Below are 25064 nucleotides of genomic sequence, written 5' to 3' on the forward strand. Positions count from 1 at the left end.
CTGAGCAGCCATGACAGGTGGGAGGTCACAGGGAAAACAAGTGGCAATTGTCCAGCTAATAGTTCTGACTCTTTTAAATCGTTTTAGATAGATTTCTATGCCATAAAACATGATTACACATTTACACATTCACATTTTGAAATCTGACATGGGGCCCCTAGGCTTATACACGAGTCAATAAATTTTTCCAGTTTTCTTAGGTAAATTAGGTACCTCGGCTTATACACAGGTCGGCTTATACACGAGTATATACGGTAACCCTTTTATGGAAATTCTGAAAATAGTCACAAAGCTTGCATTTTACCCCATTATATACCCCACATTTTGTAACGTACCAGCAAAAGTCATCCTAAATATGAAAGCCAGGAGTGTACTGAACAGTTTGATGCCTGATATGAAAAGATTTACCAAACTAGGTGGCATACAGAGACGTCCCAATAAAAATAGTACATATGAATTTTCACATATGACACTCTGACTGCTACAATACAACACCTGGTATGTGCATTATGCACCATAAGACCCCCTAACAGTATGGAGACCCTAGAAACCCATATATTTTCTGAAAGTACACATTCAGACGAATCTAAAGCAGGTAATTAAAATTTTCTACTGCAAACTACCAAACCGCAAAGCAATGCTAAACATAACGCTTTTTATGGAAATTCTGAAAATAGTCACAAAGCTTGCATTTTACCCCATTATATACCCCACATTTTGTAACGTACCAGCAAAAGTCATCCTAAATATGAAAGCAAGGAGTGTACTGAACAGTTTGATGCCTGATATGAAAAGATTTACCAAACTATTTTGTACACAGAGACCTCCAAATGGTTATATAGCAGACAAAATTTCCAAGGTCAAAATGAAGTAACAAAAATCACTAAAATCCAACAAAACCGCAAAAATCAATGCTTTTTTTTTCTCGCCTACTGTAATCAGCAGTCAGAATAAATTTTTGATAATTTTAGCATGGCCAAATAGGTTTTACAGACAGAAAAAGGGGAACAACACCTTTGCAAAGCTGAAAATGTAATAAAATGGCAAAACATGCAATAAAATGTCTAAAAATGCACCAAAATCACCCAAATTGCAGTATAATCACCAAAATAACATACAAAAGGTATTGCGCAGTGCAATTAGCGAATACGCTATTCGCAATGGCAATAAAACAGTTTTTTCAGCCAAAAAAACAGACGATGCGATAAGGAAAAAAAAAAAAAAAAGACACAACAGTGCAAGTGTGTATGTGTGTGTACAACTGACCAATTGCATGTTGTGTGTGTGTGCAAGCATGTGGGGGTGCTGTGAATGTGTGTGACCCCCCTGATCCCCCAAAAATGTATGTGATTGTGTGTAAGTGTGAATGTAAGTGTGTAATGGGAAAATAAGTGTGTGTTTGTGTGTTTGTGTGTGTTTCTGTGTGTGGATGGGCACTAACCTGGGGGAAGCAGGTCCAGATCGTTGTGCAGGGCTGGAGGAAGAAAATGCTGCATCACCCAGGAAGATCCGTTGTGAGGGGGCGGAGCTTCGGCTCAGGAAGTGAAAGCAGCAGCAGGACACGCAGTGTGCACGTGTCTGCTGCTGCATTTGGGGCCCCTGGGCGATCGCGCCTCAGGGGCCACTCGTTCCCGGCCCCTGCTCGTTGCCTGGGGGCTGGGGAACGAAGAGGAACGGAGCAAGCGGCTTGAAAAGCCGCTCCTCCGTTCCTTAACCCTGAAATGCTGCAGAACGTAGAATCTACGTTCTGTGGCATTTCAAGTGCCATCCCCACAGAACGTAGATTCTACGTGGGGTGGCACTTAAAGGGTTAACAAGTCTTCAAATAATTTGCCTACCACAGATGTCAAATTTACTGGCCTATAACTGCCAGGCTGATATCTTAATCACTCTTTAAATATTGGAATGACATCATATTTCCTCCAATCCATAGGTACCCTACCAGATTAAAGCGAATCTGAGAATATCAGTTTAAAGGTGTGTTCCTGTACCACCTCAGCCTATGATAAAGCATTCTTTGTAGCCACTACTCAACCAATTAAATAATTGGGACCTTGAGACATTCTCACTTCCATTTTCATTTCAAAGATAAAGATCAAGACTCCTGCCCACACCATATAGTCAGTTGTCGAAGACAAGAGGGCTTATTTACTTTTCCCTTAAGTGCTCATCTAACAAGAAAAAATCCTAGAAATTCTGTACTCTGCACCTAGTACCAGATTAAAAATCTGTGTAGAGTAAACAGGGGGCTTCAGAAGGTGCTAGCCAGGCCCGGAACTAGGGGTAGGCAGAAGAAGCATGTGCCTAGCCCACCAGGCATTTTCCTTGTCTGCCTCCTTCTCCTAGTCTGGATCCCAGTGTTGGCCACCTATGCCAGCACTTCCTATTTCTTTCCTGATGATCAGCGTGAAAATGCATTTTTCCGTGCATGCGAACATGTTCTCGTTCACACATTTTTCTGCGTATGCACACGCGAATGTGCACACATGTGCCTGAAAGTAGAGATGACATAGTCGGCAGGGCTGCCTAGGGCACCCAGCCAGTTTGGCCTGCCACTGGTGCTAGCATCCTTTCTCGCTCCCTAACTTGCGTATCTGAATGACACACAATTTAGGTGATTGGTAGAAGGGGCGCCTAGGTGCTTCCTCACTCATGTACTAAATTTGTCAAAAAACAAAGGCCATAGTTACCTACACAATTATTAAATACTTCCAGTATCCCTCAGCATCCCCTAGCATAGGATATTACTATGACCCAGGACTGGCTTCTTCCGAGCTTTTTGTTTTGATTAGGTTACCATGGGCTTCTGTAGTAACACAACTCATCCATTCTCCAGAACTCAAGTAAGTAGAATTATAGAAATATTTAAATTCAAACCCATGCTTATATGTCAATTGTTTTAAATGTCTTAAATTGTTTCTGTTGGAAAATGCCAGGGAGAAGAAATGTTGATAAATAGCAAAAAACATCATAAAAGATAATTTAGAAACAAACTCAATAAATCTGCTAAATCTGGTAAAATCTGATAAAAATCTGATAAATCTGCCCCTAAATTTTACATTAATGGAGAATTATACACAGTAGTTGCTTATTAGAAACTTTATTCTGCATGGATCACTTCTTACAAGAGCAAATATGGGAACCTAGTTGAATTTCAGCATTTCATTCCAGAGAAGGGGTAAACTGCACCCCATAGTGTTCATTCAATGTATGATGTATGGGGTCTCATGATGTATGAAAAACCCCTAGTGAATGCAGTGCTGCTTAACACAGGCAGCACAGTATTCATCAGGCAGGTGCACATTCTGCACAGCACAGGGTGGAAATATACAAAATGCAGGACAGGGTGCATTCATTTTTTGCACCTTGTAAACTAATCTTGAACAGATCTGTGTAAACAGGGGGAGTACTAGTCATTCTGAGTCTTTTCCTTATGTCTCAATTGTGTGAATCCTCACTCATTTGGTTTCGCTGTTTCAGTTTAAAGACTATTTTGGACTGACGAGCTAAACTGTTATTCGGCAGATCCTGACCAGTACAAACCCTAGGTATGTCTTTAAACTCCTGCTGTGTGGGTACTTATTAAGCTGAATATCATTATCTACAGAGCTGTGAACAAGAGAATATTACTTAAAAGAGCAGTTATTGATTGAGTTATGTCTTTTTTCTATTATAAACATGATAGGATCCCTTAGCAAATCCACAATATCTATACTTGGAATATTTGGAATGCTTTTATTCTATATTCTATAGGCTCTTGGTTGCAGTTTGCATAAATTTTGTTAATGTTACTTCTTCTTCGAGTTATGTACATACCGAGATTATCATTTAAAAAATGTTATAAGAACAAACACAGTGCTGTAGAATAGATTAATGTGTACATTGAACAGATTATGTGCAAACATTCACCAACACATAGGGTAAAAAAGACCCCTGCTCCATCAAGGTTGGGAGATGACCCCTGAATTTGCAGAACCCTCAAGTCTTAGCTGAAACTTTAGAAATATGGAGAAAAAAAAGATTTTCAAGAGAAAACAGGGGAGCAAAACATGTAACAAGTCTACCTCTTTAACAAAATGTAAAGTACAGTATAATGAGCTGAACTAAGTTTTGGCAACTTCCTTAGTTCGTTTGAGGGGGGTGTTTTCCCCCACAGGTATATAAAAGCCCCATACGCACAATAATGAAAGTTCTGTCTGTAAAACATTTTGACATTTGACTTAAGGCATCAAACGCTGTCTAACATAAAGCCAATGAATGGGGACTCCCCTCCCCCAACCCAATGGCTTAAAGGAACTCCACACCATCTGCAATATGAATACCTGGCATTTTTACAGTCCCCCCCCTCTTTCTTTTTATTGAAAATAACATGCTAAATCAGTAAAGTATTTTAAACCCCATCCCCCAACACTCTTGGGTAAATATCCATGTAAATAAAAAAACAGCATAATCACAGGAATAGTTCAGTAACATTAACTCTTCCAAGCAAATGCAAAATCATAAAGTTTCCAATTCAAAGTTTTCATGACTTCAAAGGGATTTAAAAGAAAATATCAGAGAGGAAAAGAGAAGCAACGAACATGGCAAATCAGGCACTGAATCTGCAGGCAAGTTTTGCCAGCTCTGACATATACCAATGACAATTCTGGAAAGCTCTCAGCTGATTCACAATCAATGGATTTTAAGTCAGCCCCATGCAATTAAAATATAGACTCACCTCACACAACGTGAAATATAAGACACTGTTTGCAGTTCATGTAGCAGTTGGTTAAAGCCTTAACTTCTTATAGGAAGCAAGCACACACAGGGACTTTTCTTCACTTGCAGAACCTATTAACTCTTCCTTCGCAGTTCCTGGATTTGCAAACAACCATATATGATCTTTAACTGTAAATCCTCCACACTTATGTAGAAAAAATATAAAAGTAGATTTAAAAAACCATTTGACTTTAAAAAATAAGCAACCCACAAAAGTGACAAATCTGACTTTATTAAGACTGTAATATATATATTTAAAAAAAATTCATATATATTTGGTGAAGCAATCAAAAAGGTACTGCTAAATTATTCATTAGCAGAGTTAGTTAGCCTGTGTTTGTGTGTAAGTGAAGCTCCAAAGACAGAAGCAGAAGCTCAGAGAAGGGGGAAAGAGAGAGACTGGCAGGAAAAAAAGATCCACACACACACATGCACACACACAGACACATACAGAAACTGAGACACTGAGCCAGTGACCTCCTAGAGAGAAAAAAAACTAGAAAACCCTGTACAGACAGATCAATTGACCTGAACTAGTGGAAAACAATAACATGTTTTTTCCCCTTCCTTTTAAGTGTAGCCATTTCCTGTTGTTCCTTTTTAAAATTCAACATTTACAATTTTGTTTGTGGCTTATATGAAATTCCACTTAATAAGAGTAGAATCATATTTTCTGCAGGCAATATTTAGTCGATGACAATGAAGCTGATTACAGAGCCTGTATTATAGAAAATGGTGCTGGGTGACACTGCACATCGGGCATTTAATATATTTTAGTGGGGGTGGGGGGAGATGCTCTGCCTGGAGAATTCTTATATACTTTTTATTATTACAAAAAGAAATGCATGTACATAGCTGCTGCTACGGTAGCTACGGAAAAAATGCATTTATTCTACATTATTTAGTCCTCAGAATATGAAAATAAATACATCTTTTCAATGTTAATTTGGAAAGCTAAATGATAGAATAATATTCTATTGCTTCTGCAATGTTTGATTATTTTATCTGCATTTCCTTTCAATCATATAAAGGATAACATCTTATTACTACTGATACAATAACCATAACAGTTAAAACACATTGTCACATATATTAGAATTAATTTGCTATATAAACTGAACAATTGAAATACTGCACTGGAATACACTATAGATCACACTATATATACACTATAATAAACCAAACAGCAGACCAGCGTTCACAATCATTGCAATGTTATATCACAACCATGTGCCACAAAAGTTTTAAACTGTGTTTCAGAGACAGATATAGTAAAATGTTGGACTTACAGGAACTCCATAATTCTGAATCAGCAGAACTTAAAAAAATTGCTGCTGACAATCCGACAAAAGTCTTATTTTACAGCCCATATAGTATACGACCCCTTTTCTGATTCTTAACGATTTAGCACGTTTTTTTTCTTAGATCCTTACATATTACCTTGAACAGAGAAAACAAATGAAAATGAGAAGAGTGCCTTAAAAAGCCAGGATGAGTACATGGTGCAAGATTGCCTTGGTTACATGTGCTTCCCTTCCCCCATGGCTCGCTGTGGGAGTGCTGTTTTTTCCGCCTGTAGGGTCACATTGTGGTTGATTGATTCTCCTTTCGCCTTGCTCAGTCATTCAGATTTGGAAAGTAAATAACAAGTTGACATCATTACAGCTCTCTGCATTACTGTGACACATTCCTCTGCTACCACACAAATACTAATATAAGCGCACAAAAACAAAAATAGATGCTTTTCTTAAATGTTTCAAGTATTGGTTTGAAAGCCTAATTACTGATTTTTGCTTTTTGCAAAGATATTACTTTTTAAAAACAATGCAGAACTAAAAAATATAGACACAAAAATATAGGGTGGTAAATTCAGCACCTCAACATATTTATGGCCATATTTATTATGTTGTGTAAAAAAGGTGGGATAATACACCACACATAGCCACTCTTACATACATCTTGATAAATTTGCCGTTTATTTTACACAGCTTTTTACACTGTTTTTGGCAAATTTCGTTTTACACAGCATAATAAATATGCCCTCCAAATGTAGGAGCCAGACAGCAGCTCAGCAGCGCCATGCCTCCCACCACCAAGCTTCTCCCTTACCTTTGCCCTGAAGGTTTGCTGGGAGTATAAAATCTTACTATTGAAGAGAGTGCATTTAATTTTCCTGTAGTAGCAAGATCTGAACCTCTTCTTTAAAACAAGATATTTATTTCTTTAAGGAAATCTATACTCCTGAACAATGCAGGTGTCTATAAAAATATATTGCATAAAACAGCTCATAGTTATATACTTTTTTAGTAATATGTGCCGTTGGGTAATCCTAAATAGAAAATTGCAATATTAAGAACTAAGGGTCGCCCCTCTTGGATCATGATTCACGGTGCACATAAACAAACCATACATCTTAGGTGAAATCAGCCAATTAATGGACAACATTCTGTGGTTTGCTTCCACGTTTCTTCCTGTTACAGTTAGAGCTACAGTATTTCTGGTCAGGTGATCTCTGATGCAGCACACCACCATGAAATCGTGGTTCAAGGCAAGATATGTAAAAGGGCAATATTTACTTAAATATATATGCCAGTTTGGTAAGATTCTTTCATATGCCACTTAATATGGTATGATCTCTTGCTTAAGTATTAATTTTGGGGGTATAGTTTTCCTTTAAACTTACATGCACTTATTTAACTTCTCATGTTGCAGCTATTGGCTGCTCATACAGGAGTGTCAAGTAAGGAAAAGAACCACCTTTGCCTCATTATTGAAAAGCTTCTGGAATTCTTAGATGACCAAGTCACCCACCTTGGTCCTAGTTAACATGTTTTGCTGTGACTAAGGGCAGCATCTGGCAGTGTGAGGTCCTGATAAGAATCAGCACTGCTGAAGATAGGGGAAGCATTGAGGTGCAATCAGGCCCAAATTTGTAGCAAGGCCATAAATGCCCAGGCCTAGAGTGGCAGAATGTCAGGGGTGGCATGCCGCCCAGCCACATTCGAATTGGTTACAAGCAACCAAGACACAAGGGAGATTTGCAAGTTCTTTAAATATACTGCACACCAGTCTTCAGTTTTGTGCTAGTGCTCCGGACCCGAGCACATGCACTCATGCACAGGAAGGGGAAGAGCAAGGTGAAGGGGACAGGGAGGGGTGACGAGCAGTGCCAGCCCAGGGTTGTCCAGTTTGTAAATTTGGGCCTGGATGCAATCTACTGCACATCTTTTTAATGGACATTTCAAGTTCAGAATTTCCTAAGTGACATGTCAGAAGCCATGTTCCAATATCTAGCTCTAATGAGATCTAACAAGATCCAAACAGGCTGTTTGGATATATGGCTCTGCATTATAAGGCTATATCTGTGCTATTAAACCAGCGGTTCTGAATGCATAGGAGTGATTTACATGTCTCCACCAATAATTTCTTTTGTGAACATAAAACTTTCATATTTGGTATGAAGGCAGTGCTATGCATAATGCATGAGACAAGTAAATACCTTTTGTTTTCAGAAGTCTTTATGCAAATTGACATGTTAATATCAAACAAGAAAGGGTACTTGTAAGGCCATTTTTTGAGGGGATGCTTAATCATCTTGGTGTTGCCTTGCAAAGTAAAGTTCAAGACAAATTGGCAAGTTCTGTATTATATTAAAGGAGAAGGAAAGATCCAATCGATAGGTAGTGCCAAAAGTTAGGGCACTTTATACCCTGGGCTGGTGCTCATGTTAGCAGGAAGCTGTACTGGCCAGTGACATTTGAAAGCAAGTGATCCTCTTACTTCTATCTCCTTTCTTCAAAATCCAGCATCTGACACATGAGCAGTAGAGTGAAAAAGCTTTTTAGTTAATTTTATCTCTACTGTGCATGCATGCCTGTGAGAAGAAAGAAGCTTCTCAACATCCAAGCATGTGCCTAGTAGGATGCATGATGGCAAACTCCTGTGGACAGTTTTGAGAGCCTAGATCATTACTATTATTGGGTTGTTGAATCTATGTGCTAGTATAGTCTATATAATTATTTGCATGCATATCTTCTAACCACTTTAATTTCATGTCTAGTACCTATTTCTTCAATTCATATCTACTCATTCATATTCTACTCATTCCCCTTCATCATGCAGTCTCCATCTTCTCCTTCCAATTACAGACCCCTTACCTTTCATTAGGTACTACACAAGCCCTCTGCATGACCTAATTGCATATCTCCTGGTTTCTTCCAGATCTTCCCATCTCCTCACTGAATTTCCCTTTTTAGTATTATCTCCTCCATAATTTTTTATTCTCTTTTTATTCTCTAGTTAACTACAGTACGTGTTAACTGCAGTAAGTAGTTAAGAAATAGATAAATACAGTGAAAACATGGCTCTGGTGAAAAGGGATATGGCTATCCCTTTTTTCACCAGAGCCATGTTTTCACTGTATTTATCTATTTCTTAACTACTTACTGCAGTACTGTATAACTAAATCTTTTGACTGAACTCTTCCCCTTGCAGAACATGCAATCAAACTAATTTTGTGCTGCATCCAGCTCATTTTCCTAAGCCAACTCTCCATCATACTGCCCTATTTAGCTATTGTTGAACCATGACTCCCTGCATTCACAGATAGCAGACAGGGAGACAGATTTTTTTTTTTTTTGTAACATATTTTTTACTAGCAAGAAAAAGAGTCATACATAATCAGGAGCCTTACAAAATAACACAAGTCATCACAAACAGTGTTGAACAGTTACAGGGTCCATGAGGCTTCCCTCAAGTTTAAAGGGTAAATAAAGAAGAAAAGGGGAGGTAGAAAAGGAGGTGGGGGTGGGGGAAGGGGAAGGGATTGGGGGAGGAAATGGGCAAAGAAGAATAAAAAGGGTAAGTGAGTGAACAATAGAGGTAAAAGATAAAATAAAATAATAAAGAACCAGAAAAGTCAGCCTTGGGTCGATAACATAATTTGAGTTAGTATCAATGATACATGAAAGTAAAACTCTCTGGTAACAAATCTTGAGTTAACCTATAGGCACGCGTGCCTTACTCTGCCAGACCCCCAAGTACCCAATCAGACCAGATCTGCAAGTATTTAGGGGTTTTGTTCTGTAAAAAAGCTATTCTTTCCTCAAAGAATCGATTACTGTTAACCCGAGTTATCACTTCAGTTAAGGTTGGGGGATCTGTGGATTTCCATTTGGCTGCTATAACTAATCTTGTAGCTGTTAAAACCTGGTTAACTAAGATCTGGGATTGTTTGGATAGCCGGGGGAATGGCTTACCTATAAGGTAAGTTAAAGGATCTCTGGGCAAATTATAGGTGGTTATTTTGGTTAGTAAGTTCTCTATATCATCCCATAATGTTTGTAGTTTGGGGCAGGACCAAAAAGTATGTAAGAATGAGCCAACTTCACCACATTGCCTCCAGCAGGTGTTTGGGTGGTCCGGAAACAAAGCGTGTAGTTTATCTGGTGTGTGATACCATCTCATAAGCACCTTGTATACACTCTCCTTTTGTCTGGTGCCAGTGACCATTTTCTGTGCGTTAGACCAGATTGCGGCCCAATCTTCTGTGCTCAGTTATTGTGCTAAGTTCTCTTCCCATTTGATCATATATGAGTGCTTTGGACAGTTGTCTAGTGGCGTGTCCATCAAAATTTTGTAAATCCTGGAAATTAGGCCTTTCTATGGTAAGCCCGATCTAGCTAAAAGTTCAAATGGTGGAGGAATTGCAGATTTAGCCTGCTGTATGTACGGTTGCAAGAAATGCCATAGTTGAAAATACTCAAATTGTCGAAGTTGAGCTAGTGGGGCTTTTTGGCAAAGTTCTCCATATGTCAGCAGTGAGTTAGTGGGAGTCAGTAAGTCTTTGATCCTGCATAGATTTGATCTAGAGTAAAATCCCTGTAGTGTACCTGGATAAAAGTCCGGGTTTTTCAAGAAGATTGTATTCAAGGAGTAAGCAGATTTTAAATTAAATTTTGTTTTAAGGTTAATCCATATTCTCAGGGTGTGTTGTGTAGAATGCAGAAGACCAGATAACGGAGTTGGTTGTTTGCTGGAGGACCATATACGGAAGTTAAGACGGTTTCCTAAGGTCTGTTCGTTTTCAATATGGCTCCAAATGGTATTAGAGTCCCAATGAGACCAGGCCAATACCTGTCTGAGGTGGGATGCCTCATAGTACCTCTGGAGTGAGGGAACGCCAAGACCTCCTTTTCTTATCGGAGTGGTTAATGTTGTTTTAGATATCCTATGGTGTATGTTTCCCAAAATGAAATAATGAAATGCGGTCTGGATATCCTGAAAGGTTTTGCGGGGGAACGAGATGGGTAGCGTCTCAAATAGGTACAAAAATTTGGGGAGAATGTTCATTTTCAATGCAGCAATCCTCCCAAACCAGGAAAGAGAATGAGTACTCCACTGTTGTAAGGTGGTCTTCGTTTGGTTGATAAGAGGTGTGAAGTTGGGTAATTTTTGTGCCCAAATAGGTAATGAAATTAGATTTCCAGTTTTATTTAAATTTAGATTGTAGAATTTCTAAAGTCATTTGGGGTAATTGCACTTGCAGGGCATCCGTTTTGGTCAAGTTGATTTTATATCCTGATAAACTGCCGTACACCTCCAATATTTTATGCAAAGATGGCAAGGTTAATAAAGGGTTAGTGATGGTTAGTAGTACTGTATATCGTCAGCAAATAGTGATAATGTAAATTGCTCATGAAAAGCAATAACTCCAGCAGCACTCCGATATGTGAATCAAAGGTTATTTATTCATGCCATTAGCAGAGCGACGTTTCGGGCTATTCCAGCCCTTTATCAAGCTTGATAAAGGGCTGGAATAGCCCGAAACGTCGCTCTGCTAATGGCATGAATAAATAACCTTTGATTCACATATCGGAGTGCTGCTGGAGTTATTGCTTTTCATTTGAATTTTTCCTCGGGCAGAGAGGAACACAGCTGTGCACCCGACGCTGCAAAAGGTGATTCTGTGTAAGTGTGGCACCTTACTGATGTGATTTGTAAATTGCTCATGATTAACCTGTACCCCAGTGATATCTTTGTTGTTCCTGATTACTGCTGCTAGAGGCCCTATACTAAGGGCGTACAGTAGAGGAGAGAGAGAGAGAGGGCACCTCTGCCTCGTGCCATTAGCGATCAAAATAGCACTGTGGGCTTGACCTGGAAGCTTAAAATATGTTGTTGGAGTGCTATATAAGCTTTGTAGTGCTGTTTAATAGGGCCCTGCTAGGTCTAGATGGCGAAGAAGTGCAAATAGGAAAGGCCACCTTAAGCGATCAAAAGCCTTTTCGGCATCTAGGCTAAGTAGGAGCATTGGTTGTTTCCGCTTATGAGCAACTTCTAGAAGATCAATGGTCCTTTTTGTGTTATCTCCCGCTTGTTGGCCCTGTATAAAACCCACCTGATCTCTGTGTATGAGACGGGGCAGAATGGGGGCGAGACGGTTAGCAAGGATCTTGGAAAATAATTTTAAATCGGAATTTAGTAAGGCTATTGGCCTATAGTTGGTACATAATGTTGCATCCTTTCCTTCTTTGGGGATTAAAGCTAGGTATGAAGTAAGATCTGTATGTGGAATAGGGTTACCCTGAAGGTATTCATTAAAAAGTTTTGTAAGAAGTGGAGAGAAGATATGTAAGAAAGTCTTATAGTATTTATATGTAAACCTGTCAGGTCCTGGGGTTTTAGCATTAGGCACTGACTTAAGAGTCGCTGCTATCTCCTCCGGAGTGATGGGTTGGTTAAGTGTTTGCAGGTCTGATTCCATGAATTTTGGCAGGTTTGCTTCCATGAGAAAGTTTGTAAGAGGGTTTGGGTCTGAGTCGTTACCAACTGGCAATTGCAAGTCTAAGTTATATAGTTTATGGTAAAAATCATGAAATATCTGCCCTATATGGTCAGGATTATATGTTAGCTGGCCTGACTGGGTTTTGATAGCAGCTATCCTGGTCGAAGCTTTTTGTTCCCTTCGTTTTTTCACTAAAAGTGTATGTTGCTTGTCGCCTTTCTCATAGTATTTTAATTTGGTCCATACCATAGCTTTCTCAATCTCTTTATATTTAGCTGCTTTCAGTTCACCCCTTACTTGTAGAATTTGTGTCAGCAACGTGGTTGAATTGTGAGTGTTATAGGAGCTCTCTAACATGCGTAGTTGGGTTTGTAGATCTTTGTAGGAACTAAGATATAGCTTTTTTTTGTGCTGCAAGGGCTATAAATCTGCCACTGATAGTAGCCTTATGAGCTTCCCATAGAGTTGGTAAAGACTGTACTGAGTTCGTGTTAAATTGAAAATATTCCTTTAGTGCTGACTCAATTTGTTTAACTGTGTCAGCATCATGAAGGATAGTCTCGTTTAATCGCCAATGCGGTTCTCGGCCTGGGAGTGTAGCAAGTTGTAATTGTAGGATAATGGGGGAATGATCGGACCATGTGATGGGAAGTATATCTGTGGAGTAATAAAGTTTCAAGCAGGGATGTGAAATTAGGAAGTAGTCTATACGTGTGTGAAGTTTGTGGGGGTTGGAGTAGAATGTATACTGTTTCTCGTTTAGATGGTTGATTCGCCATGCATCGAATAAAGAGAACTGTCTTGTTAGTTGTCTAAATTTTCTGGACATATTATGGGATGCCTGGTTTAGGGCCTGTTGTGAGCGGTCCATTGTTTGCGAATAAATCATATTAAAGTCACCTCCAATTACTAAGTAGGGGTGGAGAGTATCTAGGTATTTCTGTAGGATCCTCTGTTGGGGGAGTATATATTAAGTAAGCTAATTGGAATCCCTGTATAGGTAGCTGATAGTAGTAAATAGTGTCCTTCAGGATCGTTAATGACCTGGTTGACAATAAGGGGGCAGTCTTTATGAATTAGTATGGCCACTCCAGCTTTCTTTTGTTTACTGGAAGCACAGTAACCAATTGGAAAATATTTAGAGCTCAGTTTATGTGGTTTGGATGCATCAAAATGGGTTTCTTGTATGAAAGCTATGTCAGCCCTCGAGAGCCTCAATTCCTTGAGAGTCAGGTATCTTTTGGTTATACTGTTTAGACCTTTGACATTTAACAATATCAATTTAACCATTATTAATCATAAAATGTTTGGACGCTAAACTGATACAGGAAGTTTATTCTCGTAGGGCAGATCCCCTATGTTTCAAAAGTAGCTTCATAGCATTTAACAACTCATGGCTAATAACAAATTGCAAACCCACAGAATTATTACCCAACCGAGCATTGATTCTAAGTTCAGATACATTGCATGCATTTTTAACCCAATGATATTTGAATGTAGATAGACAAAAGAAATTAAGTTCCAAGGCTGAAAATAATAAAAACAAAAACAAGGTTAACTGTATAAAGCATCCGGCAGCATGAGAGGTAGATGACCTGCCAAAGTCCGGAAGGTAGATTTCGTGGCTCAGGTAATACAGTCATTTATGAGCCAAAAAGAGCCCTCGGCTCTATATGAGGGGGGTAGGTAACAGGTGAAGTAACACAGGTCTAGTCAGCATCCTGCCAGATGACCTTTGGTAACTAACTAAATCAGAGGTTGAGTGATCCATTAGGTAAACCTATCCGTCTCCTGCTAGAGGAGAGTGGCTTAGTGTAAGTCTGGGTTCTGGTGAGGAAGTAGGAACCCTGTTCCATTGAGGAGTGAGTGCTGGTTTGACTGGAGATTGTCGTGGTGAGGTGTTGGGGCTTTTGGATTGAAGCCCTAATGCTGTCAGCAATTTACTTCCCTTTGCCAGGTTCAAAAGTGTGTGTGTCGTGCCACGATGATTGACAACCAATTTGAAGGGGAAACCCCACCGGTAAGGAATTTTGTTTTCTCTCAATTTCTGTGTGATTGGCTTGAGCTCCCTTCTCTTGGCCAGGGTGACTGGTGACACATCTGCAAATATCTGTAGTTTATGGTTATGAAATTCCACTGTGTGCATAGAACGTGTTGCAGAGGCTATCATTTCTTTGCCTTCGTAGTAGTGAAACCTCGCAATTATGTCGTGTGGCGGTTTGTTGTCTGGTGGTTTAGAGGCCAATGAGCGGTGGGCTCTGTCCAACAGCCAAAGTTTTGAGGACGCTTGGGGGCAAAGGTCACAGAATAAATCTTGCAAATATTTCACAAATTCAGGGCCTCCCACTGTCTCAGGGATTCCTTTAAATCTCAGATTTTGCCTTCTATCTTTAAGCTGTATCCTTAAGGTATGTTAATTCCTCTCTTAGTGAGTAATTTTCGTCTTCTAAGAGCCCCAGCCTTTGAGCTACGTCGTCAGAATATGTCTCCAACTTGTCCGTGCGTTCACCCAGATCAGTTAAATCCCTCTGAACCTCCCTGATTGCTGTTGTAACTGTTTGCGTGATAGTGTCCTGCAGTGCCTCTTTAAGCTGCACCAAATGTTGCGTAATATTGGGGCAGTAACTGGTTGTACATTGCCCAGGAGTATATCAGTGCTGTGGGACTGACCTGTAAGGTGAAGCTGTGGGCTGTGGGTAATAGATGCGCCATAGATCTTTCTGCGCCATCTTGCCTCACGGCCTTCGTTTTCTGCGACTGTGATCTCTGAAGGTATGGAGACATGGTAGCGGCTTGATCTTTGAGCTTTTTCTTGCCCATGTTATATAGCGGGTTACCTCCTATAACGCCTAACCCGATTTTGTCTAGCTTGTTAAGCTGGTTGCTGATTTTTGGGCTTAAAAGATCTTTTAAGGCGAGGAGCTCCTAGTCAAAGTGTGCTTCCTCCATCAAGGTTGGCCACGCCCCCCCGGGAGACAAATTTATTGATTTTCAAGTAAGTTTTCTTTTCAACTGGATGAAGGAAAAAATGAGATTAAACTAGTTTGATTTTTTTTTCTATTCCTAGTATATGGCTGAAAACACTTTACTTGGATAAAAATAATCACACTAAATTGTGGATAAACTCAATCACAATGAAAATGTCATCCAATTCATTTTTAAAAATCTGTTAAAAAAAACTAAAAATTAAAATAGTTTGAATATTTCAAATACATCTCTCACTGACTTGTATAGGGGCTCCCCAGGTTTTAGCTGTTGAACTTTTACTTAAATTAAACAAATTAATAATACTCAATTTTTTTTTTAAATATTTAAAAATATTTTAATAATCTGCCCACATGAACTCAGCAAAGCCTGTATGGACAGGGCCTCTTTAAAGGCAACTATACCTCTGAACATTGCAGGTCTCTATAAAATTATTTTGCATATTTTATTATAAATGTTCAGCAGCAGCATAGGAAGCTGGGGGAACAATGTGCTTGACACTTGAAACAATTGATTGAGATACAATACTTGGAAGACACGACTGTGTACCAAACATCTCCTATCTTCAACGATATTAAAGACATACAGGGTATCCTAGTTGCCACATGCTGGAGGCCTAACTCTCCCTAGAAAAGCTGCTGTCCATGTCTAACTTGTTGCCAAAAAGGCCACCTCCCTCCTGATTCCTGTTCATTGTATTCCTTCCTTCAACTAAATTTTGTGTTATCTTAAACATTAAACAAAAGACAGTTCACTGCTAGATGCCTTATAGATGCTACTTAATCTGATAATTATTATCCTTTATTTATGTTACTCTAATTTATGTAATGACTTTAGCACATTCTTCAGTGTTTCCCACTGCCTCATTGGAGCTTAAAGTTTAAAGTTCCAGTCACATTCACACACTATGGTTAGAGTATCCAGAAAAAAACACTGTATGAAATCAAACCTAGGACCCCAAAATTGCAAGACTAAAACCAATGTGTATATTAATAAAGTATATTGTAGGCTCCTTTTCCATTTGCTACTTTTTAAGATGTACAGTGTGTGAAAAGTGTATGTGTGTGGCCAACCACTGCAGCCCTGTACAGATGAACTGGTCTAAAAAACTATTAACCAAGGTAATGATTACACAAAGTCATTACATTTAATATATATCTGCAAAACATTTATTTTCAGGCAATGCTGCCATGACAATACATTTGAGGTGGTTCAATTTTATGTGAACATCCTCTTTCATTGGTATGGAAGAACTAGGACAAACAAACCACAGCATTAAGTTTTTAGCAATTAAAAGAACCATCTTTATGCAACAAAAGCAATAAATGAATTACCTTTTTATATGGAACACAGATCCTTGTTTACACATTAATTGAAAACATTATAATTAAAGTAAATGTGGAAGCACCTATTGCCTTGCTACAGGAAACCCACCTAACCGGGAGCAAAACGTTGGTGCTCCAACATCCGTGGGTGGGTTGGGCGTACCACTCCACCTATTCTAATCACTCATCGGGGGTTTCTATATTAGTCCACAAAAAAGTCCCCTTTAAAATGCTTCATCTACGCTCGGATGTAAAGGGGAGAGACCTGTTCCTCCACTGCATGGTGGGCCAAACTGAGCTATTACTAGCAAACTTCTACATCCTACCCCCGTATGCAGACACCTGTATCAAAGAATGGGCCAAGTACCAAGTAGACTTCCCCCGTGCAACCCCTATATGTGCAGGGGATTTCAACATGGTCATGAATCCCAAAATAGACAGAGTAAGGCGGGCAGGCTCCCAAGGACCAGAGGGGAACTCCAACTTAAAGCTTCTTATGCAGGAGCTAGGCCTCTTGGACCTGTGGAGGTGTCAACACCCAAATATACTCCAGTACTCCTGCTATTCCACATCCCACAGTGTACTATCTAGACTAGATATGCTGTTCACCACAGCGGCAATTGCTACTAGAGCAGAAACGTCCAGGTACTTACCCCGGGGCATATCAGATCACGCCTCTGCTCACCCCACTTAACCTAACACAGCCCCCCACCCGGGCGAGATGGTCTTTCAACCCGATTTGGTTCAGTATACTTAATAATCAGCAGGACCTAGACGACGCAATCAATACCTTTCTAGAGGCCAACCTTGGCTCCACTTAAACTCTGGGAAGCACTTAAGGCATATCTTAGAGGGGTCCTTAATGCTCAGATTGTCTGCCACAAGCAAAGATCCAGGGCTGCCATAGCAATACTTGAAGCCAAAGTGGCTGGGGCAGATTGGGAGGCGAGCCAAAACCCATCAGATACTAACCTGCAGGCCCTAAAACTATTACAGGAGCAATACGCACAACACATGTGGGAAAGGACGCACCGCAAACATCTTTTCTCAAAGATAAACGTCTTTGAACACGGTGAGAAAGCTGGCAAAATGCTTGCATACATGGCCAAACACCAGGGGGGACCAGACCCCATAACTGGCCTTCAAGACACGGCTGGGCAGATCAAAACTGATACACTAGAAATAGAAAACATACTTGTATCCTTTTACAGGGAACTGTACTCCTCCAAACTGAAGGTTACCCAGGTTGAAATCCAACAGTTCCTCAGCTGACTAGGTCTGCCCAAAATGGATGGGGAGCATAGATGGTACCTAGACATGGAAATCACTTCGGACGAGATCACATGTGCCATAGATTCGTTCCCCCAGGGCAAAGCAGCAGGAGCAGATGGCCTGCCTGTGGAGCTCTATAAGAGGCATATTAAAATCCTGGCTCCTATCCTTCAGAGAGTCTACTCGGAAGCACTGACCCAGGGCAGGTTACCCCCCTCTATGTATGAGGCGGCAATAGTACTGATAGACAAACCTGGTAAAGACCTCCAAAAATGTGAGTCATACTGCCCAATTTCTCTCCTGACGGCAGACGTAAAAATACTGGCGAAGGTCCTGGCGAATCGCCTAGATAAGGTAATAACCAGTCTGGTGGGTTGTGTGATGTGTTTATACCGGGTAAGACAACGGCTATTAATCTCAGGAGACTGTATCTTAATCTATCCCTATCACATCCTAACAGCAATACGAGGGCAGTGGCTGCACTGGATATCGCCAAGGCCTTCAATACTGTGGAGTGGACATATACAGTGGAGGTAATGTCCACTGTGGGCTTTGGTACACTGTTTACTATGTATGTTAAATTATTGTATGCTCAACCTAATGCTTTTCTTAGGGTAAATGCAAACTCCTCAGCCCCCTTTGACCTGGGTCGTGGTACTCGACAGGGATGCCCCCTGTCCCCCCTGCTGTTTGCCCTGGCAATTGAGCCATTCGCCCAGGCAGTGAGAACTCACCCAGATATAGTTGGCCTGAGAGTAGGGCATAGGGTGGAAAAAATCCAGCTATACGCAGATGATACACTGATATACCTGGGGGACAGGGGCTCCTCACTTACTAACTTGACCAATCTTACAGCCCAATTTGGTGCTCTGTCAGGGCTAGGGCTGTGTGTTAGCCCCACAAAATCGGTGCTATTCCTACTAGACCCACTGACAGACTCTGAAAACCTCACACACTGCCCACTGCAGCTGGTGAATAAGTTTACTTACCTAGGGGTACAAGTTGCCCTACCAGTGGAACATTACTACTTACACAATGTGGAACCTATGCTCACCTGGGCAAAAAACAAGATTGATCTATGGGCCAAACTCCCACTAGGACCAATGGGCCGCATACAGTTGATTAAAAGCTAGTTACCCCAAAAATACAATATCCCCTCTGGCATTCCCCGATCTGGATTGACAAATTTTTTTTTACAGCTCTTAATAATACTCTTAGAAACTTTATATGGGGGAACGGCCGTAGCAGACTCTCCTTTGAAATCTTACGACTCCTACAAGAAGCAGGAGGAATAGCACTCCCAGACATGTTCCAGTATTATATCTCAGCCCAGTTAGCACACTGCAGGCAAATGCTACCCCATTTAGCGGATGAGAGCCTCCTGCATCTATGGTCCACTGTTACCCCACAATACGAGACGCCTTTCCAGGGCTTGCTACCCAGTGGTTCACAAATACATCCCTTACTCAAACTGCAAAGAAAAATCTGGACCATAGCGCATCGGCAGATTGGATTTTGTTCCATGCATCCCCACACCCCAATTACGAATAATCCAACTTTTCCAACGATGCGCCAGGTAATGCTCCACAAGGTATGGAAAGCTGGGGGTCTGACTGCCATAGGCAAGGTGTGGGATGAAGGCAGTCCAGTCTCTTTTAGGACTCTGAGAGCCGAACAACTCCTTCCTAATTCACAGTGGCTGCCATACAGAGCCATTTGCTCAGCACTGACCAAACATAACAAAACCAAGCCTATCCAAGTTGAATGCTCCCCACTCGCCAAAGTTGTAGAAGCTGATACCCACAAAAGGCTGGTGTCCAAACTGTACAAGGTTACGCAAAAACATAGGGCAGAACACTATATGATCAAAGCACAGGATAAATGGGACCAAGACCTAGTTTACCTTACTGACGCCCAATGGGCCCAGGCCCTAAAGGTACCCTCACTGGTCTCCCTCAACTACAAATACAGGTTAATACAACTCTACATATTGCATAGGGTGTACTATACTAAAACTAGATTGCATATAATCAATCCGACCATATCCCCTCTTTGCAACCGTTGCAACCAACACCAAGGCACCTTCTTGCATACGATGTGCGACTGTACCCACCTGGTCCACTACTGGTCCAACATACTGGACACTCTGTCCCAACAGAACCTAAGGTGTGCCTTCTAGGGATAATGTCTACCCATGATATCCCTTCTGATAAGCAGCTGTACTTACAAAGAGTCTTATTCCTAGCCAGAAAAGGTATTACCTGCCATTGGAAAAGCTCAGTCCCTCCGACATTTGAACAATGGTATAAATCAGTCCAAGATTTACATAATACAGAACAAATTATATGTAGAAAAAACGGCAATCTCCTTAAATATGAGGTAATCTGGGGCTACTGGCTCAGGGCACAGGAGGAAGCTACTACCTAGTATATAGCTGATTTCTTGTATATCACAATTCTATCCTTGTTGTAACTCAACTGACGTGATAACCTGTGTCTATGTAAGAACAAAGAATGTTTACCCATGTCTTGTATCTGCTTACTTGCTTTTCAATAAAAACTTTCTTGAGCAAAATAAAATGTGGAAGCACCAAGAATCACCCTATGTGGCTTAATATAGAAGTAAAGAAGTTAATAGGAAAGAAGATAAATGCCTGTGGGGACAGAAGCTGCATTCGATGAAAATAAACACTATAATAAATGTTGTAAAACCACAATCCGGAAGGCAAAGATAGTAAATGAGGAGCGCATTGCAGCAGAGGCTAAGACTAACCCTAAAATAATTTAATAATTGTAAAAAGATGTGGGTTGAGTGTTGCTCCTTTAAATAATGGTACCAATATGACTGTTACAGATACAGAAAAGGCAAATGTGCTAAATCAGTTCAATTCTTCTTTGTATACAATAGAGGAGTCCGAATTCTCAAGCTCACTTCATAGCTGCACTGATGGTTCAGCTCAATCTAGTCAGTGGCTGAATCAGGATATGATTCATAAAGCTTTAATAAAAATTAATGTAAACAAGGTGCCAGGGCCAGATGGCATACAACCCCAGGTTCTAAGAGAGCTTAGTTCAGTTTTAGACCAGCCTCTATTTTCTGATTTTCTCAGATTAGTTTTCATCTGGTATGGTACCTATGGGTTGGAGGAAAGCTGATGTCATTCCAATATTTAAAAAGGGATTACGATCTCAACCTGGCAATTATAGGCAAGTACGTTTGGTGGACAAATTATTTGAAGGCTTGTTACTGGATCATATTCATAATTTTATCCTAGTGAATGGCATTATGAGTAGTGATGGGCGAATCTGTTGCGTTTCGCTTCGGCGAATAATTTGCGAATTTCCAGCTAAAATCGCGAAACATCGAAAAATTCGCAAAACGAGACGCGCGGCCCGATTTTGTCGCGCGTCAAAATAATTTTGTCACGGGCGCATATAAGTGTTTTAACGCGCGACGTATTTTTTGATGCGCAGTGCAATTTGTGGAAACCCATCTTCTATGGGTGTTTTGTTTGTATAACCTTTTTTCACCTTTGGGGCTACGAATAAAAAATTTTCCCTTAGTTTCAAGCTTTGTAGTCTGTGATGATAAATGAATATGGTATCTTTTGCTTTGTGTCTGAATGTGCTGAATTGGATTGGACTCCATGGGAAGACCAATACACACGTGTGTTTCACTTAGTATACTGCTACACGCATGCCCTGCATTGTTAGAGGACTCCTATCTTGAAAAAAATGGCTCCCATTTTGCAAGTTTCTTAAACTTTTAACGTTTGTGGATTTTTTTACATTACCTCTGGTCAATTGGTAATGGTATCTACTACTACTCTATATCACTGTTTAACCAAAAAGTACCATCTGTACTTTATATATCTAATAGTAGATTACTAACACAAGTACAACTAATAAATCTGAACAGATAGTATCTGGATGCTTTGTATCTCAGATAAAAATGAATAAACCATATGTTTATGTGAATGAACCTTATATTTACATCATGTAATTGTAATGATTCTGAAATACTATGTAATGTAATTTTAATGACTCCGATTAAGAATAGTCATCGTTGTGTTATTAGAATCCAAACAATTTCAAGTACCATGTGAGTATTAGTTTAGTTAAATGAAAAATGAACTCAAAATATAGAGATATAAAAAAACTTTTTTAATATACAAAATAGCACAACAGTGCTGCTAGGCCAAAAAAGCAATATATTACAGTGGAGGAGGAGGAGCAATGACCCTCTGCAGGGACTCCACAATATCCCTGACCTCTCCCAGATCCTGCCTGATGGCATTCACCTGGAGGACCAGGGTGACCAGGAGCTCAGTGTGGTCATAATAGGCATTCCCAGTCTGAGTGCCTACACTGAGCCCCTGGTTAGGTGGTGGTGCTGCCTGTTCCGGTGGTGGTGCTGCCCGGTCAGGTGTTGGTGCCCAATCCAGTGGTGGTGCCGCCCGTTCGGGTAGTGGCGCTGCCCGGTGAGGTGGTGGTGCCTGGATAGCTGGTGGTGCTGCCTGGTCAGGTGGCAGTGCTGTCTGGTCAGGTGGTGGTGGTGCTGCCTGGTCAGGTGGTGGTGGTGCATTATCATCAGATTCAGGATCATCCTGGATCCACTCAGCTGGCAATGAATGAATTTCAGTTTGAGTAACACAGCAATTGCATTTGTACAGTATGAATTTTACAAGATAAGGTGTCATGTTGTAACTACAGGAAAATTAACTTTATTGTAGTTAAGAAGGGAAACCTATTTATTCCGTTTAAATAAATCTACCTTTATGTGAAGTAAAATTCTTATTAGCCTTGCCACAGGCCTAAACAAATACACATTTGCTTCAAAATACCAAAATAAATAGGAATCAAGTGCAGGGCAAGATTTACATAGTAGGCACCCCTAGGCCCACTGCCATTCGTCGCCCCTGTCCCCTCCCCTTTATTCGGGCAAATTTTTATCATCTGGACAGGAGCAATGGGGATTGCTGCATGGGAAACTATTGTATCTCCTGTGCATCCCCAGTGTTTCTGAACCAATATGGGTGTGGTTGGGCAGCATGCCGCCACCCTAAAATCCTCCAGCCCTAGGCCCGGGCCTTGGTGGCCTTTCCACAGATCCGAGCCTGATCAAGTGGCTTTATTGTAGTTAAGAAGGGAAACCTATTTATTCCGTTTAAATAAATCTACCTTTATGTGAAGTAAAATTCTTATTAGCCTTGCCACAGGCCTAAACATACATTTGCTCCAAAATACCAAAATAGGAATCAAGTGGCTTTATTGTAGTTAAAAAGGGAAACCCATGTATTCCGTTTAAATAAATCTATTATAATCTGTTCAAATAATCTCCATTTGACAGCTCTTTACTTGTTATCTAATTTGTCTGCAATTATGACAGTCAGTCAAAGTCAACTGTTCCAATCCTAATTACAGTATTCTCTTAAATACATTTTTGCTGTAAAATAGCAAATCATTATAAGATGTTTTCTTTTTAAATAACTCTAACTTCAACCTCCACGCGCAGTTCTTCAACAAATGCGCTGTGGTGCCTTTTCAAATCGCTCCAGATCCTCTGGAGCTCCCTCAGACTTAGGCGCACGCGGAACTCCCTCCGCAGCCTGCGCCTCAGCCTCTCCATTATACTGCGGCGGAGTGCCTGGATACCTCTCACACCAGGAGGGATATTGTCGTATCCCTCCCAGTGCAGGTACCTGACGAAGTACCGCAGCTGCTCCTCACTCATCATACCAGGTCCTGCCATTTTCTAACTGCACTCCTACAACTGTAAGCAAGGGCGGGGCTATTTATAGTGGCGACGCCCGTTTTTGACGTGCGCACGACGCACGCACGCATGCGCACGACGCACGCACGCATGCGCAAACCTAGTTTTGCTATGACGCACGCCGAATTTTGTCGCGACAGCGCCAAAATTTATAAATTGACTACTGTAACACTCAAATACATTGATTTTTCTAAATAAATTTTGATATTAAGTCACACTATATTTGCTAATGAGGCACTATTAGAAGTAACATTATTCCCCTAGCAATCATGCATTGATTTAAATAAGAGACTGGAATATGAATAGGAGAGGCCTAAATAGAAAAAAGTAGCAATGACTAACAATACATTTGTAGTCTGACATAGTATTTGCTTTTTAGTTGGGGTCAATGACCCACATTTAAAAGCTGCAAAGAGTCAGAACTTAGAAGAAAAAGGCAAATAACTAAAAAACCAAAAAAATAAATAATGAAAACCAAATTAAAAGTTGCTTAGAATTTGCCATACTATTGCATACTAAAAGTTACCTTAAAGGTGAACCACCCCTTTAAGGGCTTTGCACTGGATCTATGAATACGTTGTGTAAAGTGTTTGGAAACAAAGGATGGCGTGTGTTCTCTTTGAAGGTTATGGACAGCAAACTGGGACAAGACTACTTGTGAAGTTGAAAGTTGCAAAATAGCAGATGCAGCTGAAAGTGGGATTTAAGCTGGACATCATCTAGCAATGAAATTCCTCTTTCCATCCAGCAAACTGTGTTGTCTCGTTTATTTAACTCAAGGACAAAAGTATTCATAGAGGACAAATTCCATCTAAATTATTGCTTACAGCATGAATTTAAGTAGAGTTTATGGCTATGTTTGCGTCACCCAGGGTTGCCAGGTTGGTTGGTTTCCAGTCAAATTTACTGGGCTGATGGTTGGGGCCTGTTTGGGCCTCTGTGTAATTTGAATGCCAGGGCCTATTTTGACTCCCAGACCAGACATGGCTTTGGGGCTACCATTAAAACATTTCCCTTACTTTTAAGCTTTGTACACAGTGATAAATGTATATATGCCATGTTTTGCTTTGAAATCAATGGGAAGAGCAATTCGCACCTATGTTTCACTCAGTAACTGCTACACACACATGCCCTCCCTGTATACATTTTTAGAGCACTCCTATCAT

General features: G+C 40.4%; 1 protein-coding gene across 7 annotated transcripts in view; it reads right to left on the minus strand.

The window, feature by feature from the left end:
- LOC108708905 (F-box-like/WD repeat-containing protein TBL1X) overlaps window positions 1-6393 on the minus strand; it is a 275459-nt gene extending 269066 nt beyond the window's left edge. For 5 of the 7 annotated variants that reach the window (XM_041583779.1, XM_041583784.1, XM_041583783.1 and 2 more), the window contains exons 1-2: window positions 6048-6391; window positions 4718-4854 (exon numbers count right to left, since the gene is read on the minus strand). The gene's annotated coding sequence lies outside the window, so the exon portion shown is untranslated. Of the gene's footprint in view, window positions 1-4717; window positions 4904-6047 lie in introns of all 7 variants that reach the window. The other 2 variants (XM_041583786.1, XM_041583785.1) reach the window with 2 other exon arrangements.
- Between the last annotated feature and the right edge of the window lie 18671 nt (window positions 6394-25064).

This window comes from Xenopus laevis, chromosome 2S (genome assembly GCF_017654675.1).
Source record: "Xenopus laevis strain J_2021 chromosome 2S, Xenopus_laevis_v10.1, whole genome shotgun sequence".
NCBI classification, from domain to species: domain Eukaryota; kingdom Metazoa; phylum Chordata; class Amphibia; order Anura; family Pipidae; genus Xenopus; species Xenopus laevis.